The following is a 12,448-nucleotide window of genomic DNA, read 5'->3' as shown; positions in this document are numbered from 1 at the left end:
ACAGACACTTACCGTGACTGTGTCACAGTGATTCCATGCTCTGAAGTTGAGGAAACTGTTTGCAGCCGTGGGCCATAAAGGGTTCCAGGGACCACAAAGATTAGACCAAGAAGAAAAATCACTACGCCGGGGCTTCCCTGGTGGCGCAGTGGTTGAGAGTCCGCCTGCCAATGCAGGGGACGCGGGTTCGTGCCCCGGTCCGGGAGGATCCCACGTGCCGCGGAGCGGCTGGGCCCGTGAGCCGTGGCCGCTGCGCCTGCGCGTCCAGAGCCTGCGCTCCGCAATGGGCGAGGCCACGGCAGTGATAGGCCCGCGTACCACAAAAAAAAAAAAAAAAAAAAAAAAAAAAATCACTACCCCAGATGCATAACCGTGGAGATGGGAAGACCTGCCCAGAGGGTTTATGCAGGATGATGAGATGAGGTTAGAAAAGCTGGGGTCCAGTTTCATCAACTGAAGAGGATAGAAGTGAAAGAATCAATGTGTATCTTGGCCAGCAGAGAAGGAAAGGGGACTCGAGGCTGTGAGGGGCGGTGGGGAAAGTAGCTAAGCGGGAACCAAGTGCCTGGTTGAGCCAGTAAGGATGAGAGCCAGTGGGTCACAGCACTGGGAGGACGCACCACCCTCCCAGGGTGCACAGGGCCAGCCCTGTCAACAGCGCTCTGTGGGGTTTGCTAAAGAGGAATGAGAGCTATGTCTTCACCTTTCCTGGCCGCCTGGTCTCTTCTAGGAGATGGGATTCCCTTTTCTGAAGATCATTGGGAAGTCACAGTGGCTACCGGCCTTGACTGCTGTCAGAGGCCATGCTGGGTGCCTTCCATGAACACTTTATGAGGGAGGTGCTGTCATGACCCCCATGCCCGTGAGGAGCTGAGAGTCCCAACATTTGTAATGTTTGGACTTACTCGTTTCCTTTTTTTCCATCTCTCACACTTGATATTGATAATATGTTTGATAGGAAAGAGGTCCGCACGTGCTTTGTTCTCCATTATATCCCCAGCACTCACTTCAGGGTCATCCATCATTTAAGAATGAATTAAGCTGTAAGTAACAGAAAACTAAACCAGCAGTAGCTTAAGCTAATAAAATTCTATTTTCTCATGGAGCAGGACGTCTAGAGATAGGTCAGTGGCTCATTGCTTACCTCTCTGTACATGCCTTGCTCTTTCCCTCATGATTACAAGATGGCTGCAAGCTCCTGCCATCTCATCCATGTTCAGGGCTGGAAAAGGGGAGAGAAGGAAAGGCTGTATTAGTTGCATCTGTCCCATTTATGAGGAAACAAAAGCTTTCCCAGAAGTTGCCCTAGCAGATTTCCACCTACATCTAATGGACCAGAACTGATACTTGGAGTCACCCATACCTGCCACGGAGATGGGGAAAGTGTGTGTGTTTGGCTTTCCAGCCTCTATGGTGGGGAGCAGCAGAGGACAATGATTTTCAGAATGGCTTTGGGGTAGCTAATCTCCAGGGTTTTCTGCAAAGGAACGATGACTAGGTGTGTACATCTGGAATCAAGAGTTAGGGAAGGTGAGAAATGAGAGACAATTGGAGAGATGGGTTGAAGCCAGATTGCAGAGGATCTTAAAGGTCTTAATTCTGCATTTTCACTTCCGAGCCAATGCAAATGGCTCGGGAGCACTTTGCTACCTCTCTTCCAGTGTCTCCTGCTCCTCCACTCTCATCTATCCCTATAAACCCCAAACAGTGGAGCATGATCGGGTGGAGAAGGGAGGGCTTTCAGTCTCCTGCCCCACAGTGAGGACACAGGTGACTGACGGGAGGGCCTCAAACAGTGAATTAAGAAAAGAGAGGGACAGGAGCCAAGGAAATAAGTTGTTTATCCTCATTCTGGATTAAATAATGAAAAATAGAACAACAGAGACCAGGGCTGCTAGTTGCCAATCTATGGACTAATAAAGCAATCTTTTTTTTTTTTTTAAGATTTGTTTTTTGATATGGACCATTTTCAAAGTCTTTATGAATTTGTTACAATACTGCTTCTGTTTTATGCTTTGGTGTTTTGGCCCCAAGTTATGTGGGATCTTAGCTCCCTGACAAGGGATTGAACCCACACCCCCTGAGTTGGAAGGCAAAGTCTCAACCGCTGGACTGCCAGGGAAGTCCCTAAAGCAATCTTTTTTCCCAACTCCAACCCACTTTCTTGTCCATATCTTTCCCAAAATAGAGGTCAATGAAAAGACCCTGTCCCTCTCCTCCTCTCCGTAGAGGAGTAGAACATATGGCCAGTATTTTAGATTGTTGTATAATTAAGTTTGAAAAGGGTAAACAGTAGAGATATTAGCAAATGTGAAAACTGTGCTCTAGGTGTAATGCTCGGAATCACAGCCTTAAGGCCGCAGCCTCCCTGGAGCTGCATGTATAAGGATGCTCTGCCTTCCACCACAGACCATCTTCCTGTACCATTAGTATTCTTGTATGCAACTCACTGTGCACATGTACACAATGGAATACCACTCAGCCATAAAAAAGAATGAGGTAATGCCATTTGCAGCAACATGGATGCAACTAGAGATTCTCATACTAAGTGAAGTAAGTCAGAAAGAGAAAGGCAAATGCCGTATGATATCACTTATACGTGGAATCTAAAATATGACACAAATGAACCTTTCTACAAAACGGAAACAGAATCACTGACCTGGAGAACAGACTGGTGGTTGCCAAGGGGGGAGGGGTTGGGGGAGGTATGGAGGGGGAGGCTGTAGTTAGCAGATGTAAGCGATTATATAGAGAATGGATAAACAACAAGGTCCTACTGTACAGCACAGGGAACTATATTCAGTATCCTATGATAAACTACAATGGAAAAGAATACTAAAAAAAGAATACATATATGTATAACTGAATCACTCTGCTGTACAGCAGAAATTAACACAACACTGTAAATCAACTATACTTCAATTTTTAAAATATTGATAAAATTTAAAAAAATTTTTAATGTCCCTTGTATGTTCTGTGAGCACCACCTCATAAATTTTGTCCTGCATGTACCACAACACAATTCTACACTTTCCTGCTTACGTGAGTGGTGACAGGCCTTCAGGTGATTGTGTATAAATACCGTGGGACCCTTGGCTGAGCTGGGGAGTTGGTCATCACCTGTTTAAGGAAGACCTCCTTCATTTACATTTGGCTTCTCCACTCTTGAGTAATGTGACATTGATCTTGAGCACAGTAATTAAAGCTTCACAGCATGCCACATGGATGGGTATTTATTTGGTCGAGTGCCATGGGTTTTGCCTTTGAATTTATATCCTTGACAAACTCTAGGTTTTTCCTTTAAAGTATTTGGTTTCTATAACAACCAGCATTCTCTAGGAATTAGGGGAGAGTCTCAAGCAGTCTCTACAAATGCAGAATCAAGAACCAATCCATGGAGACTTTCCTGGTGGTCCAGTGGTTAAGACTTCACCTTCCAATGTAGGGGGTGCGGGTTGGATCCCTGATCAGGAAGCTAAGATCCCACCTGTCTCGTGGCCAAAAAACCAAAACATAAAACAGAAGCAGTATTGTAACAAATTCAGTAAAGACTTTAAAAATGGTCCACATAAAAAAAATCTTAAAAAAAAAAAAAAGAACGAATCCATGTAAGGTGAAAATGGCCAGAGTCGACTGAAGGTGTGGCAGGAGTTGGTGTGGGCTGTGTAGAGCTATCACATAATCAAACATCAGGTACAACTTGAATTACCTTTTCCTTGGCAATGAATTAATTAGACCCTCATCAAAAAGTCAGTGTATGAGCTGTCCCAAACACAGCCGCTTCTCATACCATGCCTCTTCCTCTCTCTTGGGTTCCTTACCCTCCAGCAGAACGAGAATACATGCTGGTTCCCCTGCACTGTCCTCCACTTTACGCGCCTTTACTCCCTCTGTTCCCACACCTAGAATCACCCCCCACGTCTCCCTATCCATCCTCTACCCATCCCTCAACTCCCAGCTCAAGAGTCTTTGAATTCTTCCCTGATGCCTCCAGTACACCCCTCCTCCTAGTCCCCACATCACCCCCTAGCATAAGGGTATGTGTACAGTAGACGCTCAGCCTTCTTAATGTAGATCCATTTGAATTTTTAAAAATAAGAGTTATTGAGAGCTAACATTTATTAGGCATTCACTGTGCAAACTCATTACACGAATTACCTTATTTCTTAGGCACCACAGTCCTATGAGGCAGTCACGGGCACTGTCATCTCTCCCCATTTACAGATGAACTGGAGCAGCTCAGAGAGGTTCATTAACACGCTCCAGGCTACAGAGATGGTACCCAGCTGAGCCAGAATTGGAACGCAGGCAGTTTAACTCCAAGACCAGATACTACTAAACACGCAGTTCGATGTCTGTATTCCTTGTCTGGCAAGATAGGAAATGAGGCAGAATGTGACTCTACAAGGGAGTGTACTGGGTGGATGGCCCCCTCTTCCCTGTATCATTTATTCTGAGGCTCAGCCACAGTGGCAGTGATAGATTCCCTATGTCCCTAGGGCATATGCCGCTGCCTGGAATGTAGATAAACAAACTCCATGAACTTATAACTCCAGAAACAGCACGGAGACCCAGCAGCAACCTATCTGCCCCCTGTCACAGCAGCAGCCCTGTCTGTCTTCTCTCCCTCTATAGATTAAAAGTGAGCTAAAAGAAGTTCTCGTGTACTAACACAGGACCATTGTCCCACCTTAAATAATGTCTACAAAATATGGACTTTTTTTTCTTCAAGTTTCAGTGAGATATAATTAATATACAGCACTGTAGAACTTTAAAATGTACAGCATAATGACTTCTATACATCATGAAATGATTATTACAATAAGGTTAGTGAACATCCATCATCTTATATAGAAACAACATTAAATGGGAGCTCCCTGGTGGCCTAGTGGTTAGGACTCTGGGCTTTCACCTCCGGGGCCCAGGTTCAATCCCTGGTCAGGGAACATCCCACAAGCCATGTGGCACATTCCAAAAAAAAAAAAAAAAAAAGAACCAACGTTGAAGAGATAAAAAAATATATATTTTCCTTGTGATGAGAAAACTTCAGGTTTACTCTCTTTTTTTTGGGGGGGGGGTACCCGGGCCTCTCACTATTGTGGCCTCTCCAATCGCGGAGCACAGGCTCCGGTCGTGCAGGCTCAGCGGCCACGGCTCACGGGCCCAGCCGCTCCGCATCACGTGGGATCCTCCCGGACCGGGGCACGAACCCGCGTCCCCTGCATCGGCAGGCGGACTCTCAACCACTGCGCCACCAGGGAAGCCCAGGATGAGCCATTAAGTCAGGATTCTGAGCAGAGTCTCAGATGTGTAATCATTAATAGAAGTAAAGAACTTGCTTATGTGACATTTTCATAATAATTTCTGGGTCCAATTTGTATCCTTATATAAGACCAAGCCACCTGACTATATACTGTTAAAGAATAAAATATATTATCCATGATAACAAGGAGGCTTGGACCCCAGTAACCTGGGGGAATTAGTGGCTAATTTCAGTTATCTGGAAATATGTCAAAACTCATTAATCCCTTTCTGAAATATCTGGCCCATTATTCATAACCCAGTATCACAGTTTTACATCAAATTTTGTGTCTTAATAGGCCTCTGATTTCTCACAGTTTATTTCTAATGTGCAAAGATGATGTTATTTTATATATTGTATAGAGCACATTATGCTCACCAGGCTCAAAAAAATTAATAGAAGCTTTCCTTTTAAGTCATACACTTTTCTGAGCTGTAATCTGTGGCTAATTACATACTCAAACTCAATCTTGTTCAGATGTAAGCATCCATTAATTCTTTTCAGTTCAGTTGACCGCGAGTTGGAAATTGACACTATACATCCTTCTTTTAAGAGTTTTTCAGGGGCTTCCCTGGTGGCGCAGTGGTTGCGAGTCCGCCTGCCGATGCAGGGGACACGGGTTCGTGCCCCGGTCCGGGAAGATCCCACATGCCGTGGAGCGGCTGGGCCCGTGAGCCATGGCCGCTGAGCCTGCGCGTCCAGAGCCAGAGGCCACAACAGTGAGAGGCCCGCGTACCGCGAAAAAAAAAAAGGGTTTGCCCGCGTACCGCGAAAAAAAAAAAAGGGTTTCTCATTGCTTTTGATGATGTGAGGTTTGGGGCAGAATTACGGATTTGATCTTCCTTGAAACTACTTCTCATAGTTCTCACCGAAAAACAGGATAAAACTTCTTGTTTGCTTTGTTGCTGCTATGTTTCCAGGAAACAAAAGTCAGACAGAGAGAGAGAAAGTTCTTAGAGTTTCATAATACCCAAAACCCACTGGGACTTGTAATGATCAATTTTCCCTATGCCCAAAAGACTAGGCAGGTGTTTAAAGTGTTCTAAGAAGTGTCTTAGTGGAAAAGCAAGAGCTTTCAAAAGCACAATGTTTCCTTATAGCTCCCCTTATTACTGGAGCATGGTTAGGAAATCCATGGTTAGGAAATCCATTTCTGCGCCACTGTCAACGTAGCTCAGTATTTTGTGGCAGAAAAAAAATCGATAGTGTAGAAAAGAACATACAGAGTGCTCTCCAAAACTAGGCAGAATAACCAGAAACTTAAGCTTAGAGGAGGAAATCAGAATTTAGGTCACCTAGAAAAAGTACAAATATCAAAAATTAGAAGAATGATTAAAACGCAAGAAAAAGTACAGGGTGACACCTAGCTAGGAAAAACATACAAAGAGATGCAAAATAAATAAGAGCCAGACCAGTAGAGTATAATAACAATAACTCACAAACTCCTAAGTGTCGCTGTAGGGCATGAGCTGACAGTGCGAGTGCAGCTCACAGGCTGTCTGTTCCTGTTTGCTCCGGAAACAATCGTAGCGCCGTGTAAACAGACAAGTGGTCAGCTGCAACAATCAGGCCGTTGTTCTCGGCGGCTGTCAGTCTCTGACAAGAATACCCGTTCCAGTGCTGAGATCCGCTCATGAGAAGTGTAGGAGAGGCTGGGTGGAAAACCACAGAGATGATGAAGGGGTTATAACGTCAGAACTACATGGAAAGGTTAGGACAATGAAACTGAGATGGTAGTTCTGAAGCTTTATGTGCCTTTCTCACGGACGTTCAGGTTGTCTCTCAATTCTGTACTGAAACACAATATTTTGTTCCAGTCCACGAGGCATGCATTGGTCATGTGACTCTTCTGATTTATAGCTATGACTCCAGTCACATAATTATTTGATTCACCACTGGGTTGTGAGACCAGAATTATTCAGCTGAAAGAAGAGTTAGACAAGAGGGGATGAGCAGGGAATTTCACACGTATGAATACCTCTCTCCAAGAGGTTGTTGGCCTGCTTTCTGTCTCCAACTAAAGACGAAGTAGAAATAGACTCAAATCGAAGCACAAAGCATTTAGATTAAATACAAAACTAAGAGTTGGTACACACTGAAATAGATGAGCAAAGCGGATTAAGGACTTCATTTCCTTGGAAGTCTTTCAAAAGATTAGTCTTTATCTCTCGGAAGTGGCTTAGGGACTTAGTCCGAAGATATAAAAACATCTTGATGGAGAATGAAAATGCAATCAGGCATATTACTACAAGACACCAAACAAATGGGTATAAATATTCTTTTCCCTATGTTATAAACGTGTTCCTTAAAAACTGTAGACTGATTGAACTTTTAAAATCAATTGCTCTTTTAACTGAGAGTTTTAAATGTGATATAATTTGCAAAGACCTTAAATATAGAATATCAGCCATGAATCTTTGTTTATGAAGGGAAAGCTCCTAATTATTGCCTGCTTTATCTGTTTTAGATGAATTAGAATATTGTTATATCAAGTTTGCTAAAAGCAAGACCCCTGTATATTTTAAAGGATCACATAATTGTGGGCATTTTTTTCTATCCTGTGTTTAAATATCTACAGACAAATCTAGTATCATTTTTTTGAAGGTATTAAGACACAAATAATGAGGCTATGAAATGTAAAAATGGGTCAGTGAATATCGAATGATGTGAAACGAGACAAAAATGTTCTTGCAAACAGAGGTCTTTCAGATTGTTTTCCTTACAGCAAGTACCAGGCATATCAACTTTTGGCAAACGTAGCCTTTTTTTGGACAATTCTCCACATTTTTGGCTTCAAGGTGCCCACCTTACTAGGAGAAACCAAATTTGGATGGTCCCAGGCAGTGTCATTTTTGCTTGTTCTTTCAGGGGGACAAGCTTGAAAACCTCTCTTTGTCACCCTGTAGAGCTACAGGTCACAAAGAGTGAACTGGAGTAAAGTACAGAAGACGTGAGTCTGGGCAGGACTTGCTTGGTGTGAGGACAGAGCAGGCAAAGATAATGACATTCTCCTTGTCACTATGCTTGGGCGACAAGGATAACGGGGCAACAGAAAGGGTGCAGACCCTGTCCTCACATGCCCTGTCTTCGAGGCTCAGCTCTGCTTCTTACCAACGTTGAGACCCAACCAGGCTCCCCAACCTGTGGGAGCTCACGCTCCTCGTAGTGAAATGATGGTCATATAGTGTCCCTGCCCCCTCCAGGTATCAACGTAAGGTCTTACTTACTCAACTCGGATCCGTAGCAGGAGGTGGTTGCAGGATTAATAGAGAGAAACACTCGACTTCTTGGTAAACTCATGAACAATAACTCAAGCTGGAGAATTAGGCTTCTGTAATTTATGATCTGGTCTGATGAGACTATTGGAGGAACACAGGTTAGCAAGGGGCTGAGTGGGAAGGAGTCTTGTTATACTGCAAGGAACAAAGTTAAACCAAGGATTCAGTTCATTTCTGCTGAAAGAAGAATGTTTTATTTTCACAGGATTCAATCCCTCTAAAAAACACCAGTAGGAGGAGGGTGTCAGAACATCAATTATAACTATACCACCAACACCACCGCCAATAATAATATGGAAAGGGAAGCACTATGGTGCTTTCTATATTTCATGTCCTATTCCAAGGGCTTTATAGATATTGATAGATTTAATCTTCAAAGCAACCGTGTGAGATAGATTGACTATTACAATCATCATTATCCTTCTTTTACTCCCATCAGGAAACAGAGGCAACAAAACATTAAGGAACTTGACTGCAGGTAACACAGCTAACAAGTGAGAGGGCGAACAGTCCATGCGCTCAGCACTGCAGCCCCCAAGCAGGAACAAAATGACACGGCTACGTCCCACACCATCAAAGGACAGCTATGTATCGTGCAAGGACCTGGTCTAAGAGACAGACACGGCTCCTGTCTTCACAGAGCTTACAGGCTTGTTGAGGAGACAGACATTAAACAACCATGTGTGATTATTCTACGACAGTATAAAATGGTCTTTAGGGATTTTTAAAATTATGTCCAGTATTTTTCTTTGCTTTTTTTTTTTTGCCTGCGGGATCTTAATTCCCAGATCTGGGGTCGAACCCACGCCCCCTGCAGTGGAAGTGCAGAGCCCGAACAACTGCACCGTCAGGGAATCCCCTATGTCCAGTTTTTAAAATTGAACCAAAGCTTGCAGAGTATCAAGCCTAAAGGGACTTTAGAGATGATGTAGTGAAGGCCTTTTATTTTACTGCTGAAGACAGTGAGATGCCCAAGGTCACGAAGGTACAGAGACCCTGACCCCGTGCGAGCGCTCTTTCTATAGAAAGTGATGAGCCTCTTTGCAAGCCATTGAGTTTCATAGTCCTCATGTGCTGTTTCCAGGTGAATCCGTGACACTAAGCCAGCCCCTCCCTCCTTTGACTTTCAGCCTGAGACAGTGATGGAGCTGAGGAGGAGGTAGCTTAACTGAATATGGTGCCCCCAACGCAGCAGCAGGTAAATGTGCTCGTCTGCATTCTCCAGGGAAAGACAGAGCAACTCACTCCTTCCTCAGGAGAGCAGTCAGTCTTCATCTCCAGTGGCTGTCCTGACCTGAGAGAGGAGAGCCAGGGCAGTGCAATAAAGCTAAATCATGCCTTCGCCTCTGCAGGAGCCCCTCCCAGACCCCACCGCCACTGCCATGATGGTATATTCTGATGCAGGTGAATGGCCCTGAAAGAAAAGGCAGCTTGAAGGGTTTGTGTGAGGGTGAAGAGGTGCAAGCTCACTGCTTTTTGGCTTGGGGACCACAGGGGATTATAAATATGTATGAGTGTCAGATCTGTTCTTATTATCAGTTGTCTAAAGGTATCCTCTGGGCCACGCTGGCTGCCTCTCTGAGTCACTGTCTAGCTCCAGCAGCCCAGGCTGCCCCAAGAACTGGGCTGGGCCTGTCAGCATCATCTGGGCGCCCAGATGGGTGTACCGATTTTAATCCTTGCCTGCAAAAACAGACGGACACTGCTGAGTAGGACCGGAAGTAACTTGCGTTTGTGCCGTGATGGCTTGAAGACACACAAATCCAAACAGCTAAAAATACCACTTTGGGACACAATTGTTTTATTCGGAGGATCCGAAGTCACTAAGGTCCAAGAGGGAAAGCCATGATCAGACCGTTTGTCCAATGGACTGTACTGGGCAACTCTAACTAGCTTAACCCCTCTGGTCTGTTATCTGAGAATTTGCCTTTTCCTGGAATGGCACACAGACCAGGACATAGCTATATCATTTGCTGTAATTAATCCTCCAGAGGGCCTTTACACGATGAGAAAATCTTTACTATCCCCACCAAGAACTTCTCAGATTACTTTCAGGTTCCAGTAATCCTGCAAAAAGATTCTTGTTAATGGCTGAGAGGGAAGATGGTAAAGTGGTTGTGACATGGATAGAGGCTCAACATTTTCTTCTTTTTTTTTTATTATCAAAAGATTAAATGATGGTGGAATGATCATATTTCCAGCATAGTTTTGGAGAGTATTATCCCCTATGTTGCCTCAGAAAGCTGATGATGGCATTTCTTCCTTTGCAGACTGTTGATCCCACACAGGAGGATTTCATCCCTTGGGCTAAAGTAAGCCCTCAGCAAGATGCAGAATTATAAAGTCCACAGGAAACATGAGTAGTGAAAACCCAGAAGATCATCCTAATGGAGGCCTGATGGGTCACTGGGAAGCCCATCTGCCAACAAAACGTCAGCTCATCCTTCCTTCCCTGCCACCCAGTCCTCTCCATCCATCAGGAGACTGCCCTTTCAAGCATAATTACGATCCTGCTGGCCACCCCACCGTGACTATGTGTCTCTTTCTTCATTCTTTTTCTTTTTTGGGGGGTGGGGCTGCGTTGTGTCCTAGTTGCACGCGGGATCTTTGTTCCGGCGCTGGAGCTCAGTAGTTGTGGCACACAGGCTTAGTTGCCCCACGGCATGTGGGATCTTAGTTCTCCGACCAGGGGTCGAACCCACCTCCCCTGCATTGGAAGACGGATTCTTAACCACTGGACTGCCAGGGGAATCCCTCTTTCTTCATTCGTGTAACTGAAAGATTCCCTTCCCCAGTAATGCTAGGACAAATTGGCACCTCTTACTAATGGGACCGAAAGACCTCAGTTTGATGAAATTAGGGTCATTCTAATATGACAAATTATAGATGTCAGTAGCAACTTAGTACTGGATTACCCCTCTAGTCATTTTTATAAAGAGCCCCTAAATATGATTGACCCGGAATTTGCAATAAAATTATAGCAGAACCCTCAGGATCCCCACAATTGTACATCTCATGGGCTTGCAATCTGGCAGGTTTCTCCCATGATGTTAGCACCTCATGACAGTGAGTACGGCAGCAGATGTGACTGAGGTCAATGACCTGCTTTGACGAACTAGAAACAGCAAAGGAAGAGCCACCCGAGTTGATGCTCATGAAGGATTTCAGGTGTACGTGACAAGGAGAGTCCACCTGTCTTGATGTTTCTAATGCACTGATGCCTCTGCCATAATTACTTTTCCTTCATCCCTCATGCAGCTTCACATCCTTCCCAGTGGATATATACATCCTTAAGACCCATTTGTTAGATATAACAGGTATAACAGGACCAGAGTCAGAGGCGTGTTGCCCTAAGGGTTTTTAGAGTCTAATTCAGCCTCCCACCTCGCAGATGAGAAAACAGAGCCTCGGAGAAATGGAATGACTTGTCCAAAGTCACCCTGTAGTTTGTGTTGGGCCAGGTCTTCTGACTCTCAGGCCACCCCTCTCTCACTCTACCAGGCTTCTCCATGCCTGTGTTTCTGTATTAACAAGGAAGGCGTGCACCCTTGAGAATCAAATGTGATATTTCAGACCAGTGACTGTTGAGCGCCTGCTATGTGAAAACACTTTGAAAAGAAACTAAGACTCCAAATATTGAAAAAAAGCCCCTTTAATGACCAGTGCACAGCATGGATGAGTATTTCCCGAGCACCTGCAAGGTACAAGGAATTGTTCTCAGACTCAGTCGTAGGCAGGCAACGCTGCTCTGATAGGGCTTACGTTTTTCATGGGGGAAGATAACACAATGCAGAGAATTTCAGGAACACCACTTCCTCTGTTATCAAGTCCAGACACGTACTGCTCACAGCACAACAGGCCAATCAGT

Source organism: Kogia breviceps, chromosome 12 (assembly GCF_026419965.1).
Source record: "Kogia breviceps isolate mKogBre1 chromosome 12, mKogBre1 haplotype 1, whole genome shotgun sequence".
NCBI lineage: Eukaryota > Metazoa > Chordata > Mammalia > Artiodactyla > Physeteridae > Kogia > Kogia breviceps.
This window is presented reverse-complemented; position numbering follows the sequence as displayed.